The sequence below is a fragment of the Pipistrellus kuhlii genome, unplaced genomic scaffold (genome assembly GCF_014108245.1).
Source record: "Pipistrellus kuhlii isolate mPipKuh1 unplaced genomic scaffold, mPipKuh1.p scaffold_m20_p_37, whole genome shotgun sequence".
Lineage (NCBI taxonomy): Eukaryota > Metazoa > Chordata > Mammalia > Chiroptera > Vespertilionidae > Pipistrellus > Pipistrellus kuhlii.
In genome coordinates this window covers 98,173-102,927 of record NW_023425537.1, presented here as the reverse complement: position 1 = coordinate 102,927, position 4,755 = coordinate 98,173, and the positions used below count along the sequence as shown (strand labels likewise).

Sequence of the window (4,755 nt, the reverse complement as noted above, 5' to 3'; positions counted from 1 at the left end):
AGGACGTGTGCCTGCAGGGAGAGAGGCAGGGGCGGCAGGGCCCCCAGGCCTTCAGCGAACCATAGACACCAAGTGGCTGTCGCAGCTGAGCTCACGGCACAGTGGCTCCCAGGAATCCACCTCCCGCCCCGCTCGGCTCCACAGGCCCCTTTGGGGGTGGGTAGGGAATTCTTCAAGTGCCGGGAACCAGTTCCATCCTGTCCTGAGCCGCCAGGACCCGGGCACCTGGGGGACAGAGGGAAGCAGTGTTCCCTGCTGGGGCTCCAGGTGCTGTGACCAGTGACCCAGGGCGGCCGTGACGGACCCAGGCCCCGAGCCAGCACCACTTCCGACCCTCACCCGGCCTCATCGTGAACAAGTCCGGCCGCCAGGTGGGGAGAAACACCAACACAGCCCCTCCCACAGACCGTCTCCTACTCCAAACGCAAACCTCTTCCCCCTGTGTGGGCCCAGGTAGGATCAGCTGGCAGAGACCAGCCTGAGCGAGGCCCCTCATTCAGGGTCTGCAGTTCCTGCGAAGGGCCAGACAGGAAGGATATTCAACCTCCCGCCCGTGGGCTCCATCACAGCTACTCAACTCTGCCCTTGTAGCATGCAAGCAGACAGACCCACAGTCAGCAAATGGGCGTGGCTGTGTTCTAATAAAACTTCATTTGTGAAAACCATCAGTGGGCCAGGTTTGGCTTGTGGAGTGGAGTTTGCTGGCCCTGCCAGGGGCAAATCTGAGCATCTCTGAGAATTGGCCATCCTCACTAAACTCCCGAGGACCAGCCTAGCCATCGAGGTTCCCCAAGGGCCCACTGTCCACCACTGCAGAGAGGAGGGGAGTTTCTGTGAGGGAGGAAGAAGCAGATATTTGCTTGAACGGAGCACCAGCTCCCCACCCCGGAGAGTCCCTCCCCCTCTGGCGAGAGTATTTAAACCTGAACAGATTCCTCCCGAATGAACACATGTTTGTAGCCGCCTAGAGATGCACGGGGAACCAGCTGCCTCCCAGAGGGCATGTGAGCCTAGAGAACAGTCTGGAAGCCAGAGATGTTTTTATTCTTACATCACCTGGGGCGGAGGATGGGCTCCAGTGGGAAACACCTCAAGGTTCAAGTCTCAGAGCTGCTGCCCCTTACTCACCGAAGGACCTTGAACAAGTTCCATAACTTCCCCAGCTTCTAGCTTCCTTGTTTTATAAATCGGAGATAAAAATAGCACTCAGTTCCTGGAGGCTTAGGCCAGATAACCTATGGAAAGCATTTAGCACACACCTGATACACCTGGGCAAGACCGGGCCCGTGGCTGGGACTGTGGGCTTACTCACCCGGCACCTTCCCGGGTCAGACCTGTGCTGGGAACTGCACAGTTAAACCTGCTACGATGCTCAATGGAACCCCAGGAGGTGCCCCATGTTACTTGGGGGGTGGGGGTGGGGGGGATCAAGGCTCAAAGAAGCCATCACGTCCCTTTTTGCTTTTGTCAAAAGGGAGCAAGAAAAGTAAGTTGACAAGATGCATAAAAAGGCGAGAATGGGAGTGGGCGAGGAGGCTGGGGAAATGCCACAGATAGGTGACAGGGCAGGGAGGCACCCACTGATGACTGTTCCCTTTCTGAGGGGGAGAGTCAGACACCTGAGCCACCGTGAGCTCAGCCGGGGGCCTGTCTCCAGTCTCCACCGGGAAGCTGACTGTTATGGCTACAAAGATTGTTTGGAGATCGTTGGGTGAACACCCCAGGGTGAGTCCATTCCTCCACATCCTAGATCTGGCTGCTTTGTGACTCTTGGACCAACAGATTATGGCCAAAGTGATGCCAACCCTTATCTGCACCCAGCCCTCGAGAGACTGGCCATTTCTACTGACTATTGGAGTAAAAGCTGCCACCTAAGAAGCTGGGGCCACACCGCTGGAGAGAGAGGCCACGTGGAAGAGCCTTGAGCTGCCATCTTGGACACCCAGCCCAGTCGGGCCTTCAGATGACCATAGACCCAGCTGCTCTCTGATTGCAAATGTATAGAGACACCAGCCCATTCGCTGAGGAAGAACTGGTCAGCTGAGCCCTGTCAGCTACACAACCACGACAGATAAAAATGAATCACTAGGCCCTGGCCGGTTTGGCTCAGTGGATAGAGCGTCGGTCTGCAGGTTCGATTCCGGTCAAGGGCATGTACCTTGGTTTCAGGCACATCCCCAGTAGGGGGTATATAAGAGGCAGCTGATCGATGTTTCTCCCTCATTGATGTTTCTAACTCTCTATCCCTTTCCCTTTCTCTCTGTAAAAATTCAATAAAATATATATTTAAAAAAATAAATTTAAAAAATTATCACCAGGTAAAGCACTAAATTTGGGGTCCTTTGTGTACACAGCCCTCAGTGACACGAATCCTCTGAAAGATTCTCCCTTCCCCAGCCTTCTTCACTGGCTACTCTGGGGCAACAAGGATGGGCAAGCTCCGAAGTCCACAGTCCCTCCCTGATGCCTGGACCCCGCCGTCTCCTGGGTAACCATCCTTGGTTGCAGAGCGTAGCTGCCGGGACCTGCTGCTCCTTCCGGGGTTCGTGGGGAACCTTTAAATTAAAATCAGCCAATATCCGCAAAGCAGCCAGATGCTCGTGGCACTCTGAGCAGCTCAAAGAGACAGGCGACGCCTTTTGTTTGAACAGCATTAAACAGCTTAGCAAGCACTCCAGCGTATTGAACCTCCTGCCAGCCGTGACCACCGTGAAAGGCAGCGGGGCGGGCATGGCTCCTTCGGCGACTGAGCAGGAAACTGCCCAGGACCTCACCGACAGGCGTGGCCGAGCAGGGCTGGAAGCCAGGGCAGCTGGCGACTCGTCCTCAGGCCTCCTTCCTGCTCACACGATCCCTATTGTCCCCAATCCGTCCTCAAGAGCAGCCTGGGACCTGATCGGGCCCCTTTCCCCAGGTTGAAGGCACAGATAATTGGAGAAGAGAGAGCATCCACAGGGCTAAGAGTGGCTGTAGTTATGGGCCCTGAAGTCACTGGTGGGCTCAGGTGTGGCTCTGCCCTGAGCCTCAGGCTCTGCATCTGTAAAGGGGGGTGCGCTACGGCTGAGAGCTGTCGTGAATCTGGGGGAAGAGAGGGCCTTGGGGGTGTCTTGAATGGCAGAGCACCGTGGAGGTGACCCTCAGTGATTCTGAAGGCCTTGCTCTTCAGGAAGTGGTCTGACTTCCCCCAGGCTGCCATGCTGTGAGGAAGCCCAACTAGCCGCACGGGGAGGCCACCCAGAGAGGTCCCGGGACCACCGAAACCGGTTTGGCTCAGTGGCTAGAGCGTCGACCGGCGGACTGAAAGGTCCCAGGTTCGATTCCGGTCAAGAGGGTGTATCTGGGTTGTGGGCACATCCCCAGTGAGAAGTGTGCAGGAGGCAGCTGGTCAATGTTTCTCTCTCATCGACGTTCCTAACTCTCTATCCCTCTCCCTTCCTCTCTGTAAAAAATCAATAAAATATATATGTTAAAATAAAAGAAAGAAAAAGGAAGGTCCCGAGACCACAGGAAGAGAGAAAGATGTTTGCCTAGTCCCTAGCTGCCTCAGCCCCGGACTGTCCCAGCACCGTCCACTGTCCTGATTGCAAAGGTATGACAGATCGGAAGCCAGCACCACCCAGGCAGGCCCTCCCCGAATTCCTCACTCAAACCAGCGGCTGCTGTTTGAGGTCACTAAGTTTGGGGTGCATTCACTGTACAGCAATAGGTGACCGGGACAGCGTTGGTTGAGGGGTTTGGTGGATTAAATGGCGCTTCTCTTCCCCACCCCCTGAGGAAAGATACGCTCACCTGGAACCCCAGAATGTGACCTGATTTGCTGCCGGGGCTTCTGAAGATGTCATTAGGAGAAGGGTTTTGAGAGGAGATCACCTTGGATTAAGGTGGGCCCTCCATCCGATGACCAGTGTCCTTATCGGAGACAGAAAAGAAGACACACAGGCGCAGAGAAAAGTGCCAAGCCAAGGGGAAGGCCGAGATGGAGCGATAGGAGGCCACAGCCCAGGAATGCCTGGAGCTACCGGAAGCTATAAAATGCAAGGAAGGATTCTCCCCTTGAACTCTCGGAGGGAGCGTGACCCTGCCGACACCTTGACTTTGGACTTGCAGCCCCCAGACCTGTGAGAGAATCCGTTTCTGTCACTTTGTGGTGTGGCAGCTCTAGCAGATGCCCAGGGCATGCTTCCACCTCTTCTGTGATGTGACCCTCCCAACCACCTGGCAGCGGCTCTCTGTCGCCCCCTGTGGTGGCCAGCCTCCAAGGCGGCCTCTCTGATCCCACCTCCCGGAGTTCCCTTCGTGAACATGGCTGCCCTGTCAGCAGCAAGATAGCGTGGAAATAGCAGCACGTGTGCCATCCACGGCTTAGTCACCACGTTTCAGTTCTGCCTTCTCCTCTCTCGGAACACATTCCCAGGAGAAAACCCACAACCACGTCCCGAGGCCACTCCAACAGCCTGTGGAGAGTCCACATGGTGAGGAACCGAGGCCTCCAGCCACCAACCAGCTCCATCTGAGGGCACCATCTAGGACGCAGACCCTCCAGCCCTAGCCCGGCCTTCAATGACCGCAACCCTGGCCGACACCGTGGCTGCAGCCTCATGACAGACTCCAAGCCAGTACCCCAAGTGCATCCACTCCCTGACCCCTGACCCATAGAAACTATGTGTCATCATGTTGGTGGTTCTGTACCACTCAATGGCATGGTAACTTGTTACGCAGCATTAGCTAGCCAATACACTTTTTTCCCCCCTATCC

The 4,755-nt window shown here is 55.9% G+C and overlaps 1 long non-coding RNA gene across 1 annotated transcript; it reads left to right on the top strand.

Moving 5' to 3' along the window:
* The first annotated feature begins 3,023 nt into the window (after positions 1-3,023).
* On the top strand, positions 3,024-4,755 carry LOC123651101. The gene is made up of 2 exons (XR_006739579.1): positions 3,024-3,242; positions 3,493-4,755. It is a non-coding gene; the product is annotated as an uncharacterized LOC123651101 (long non-coding RNA).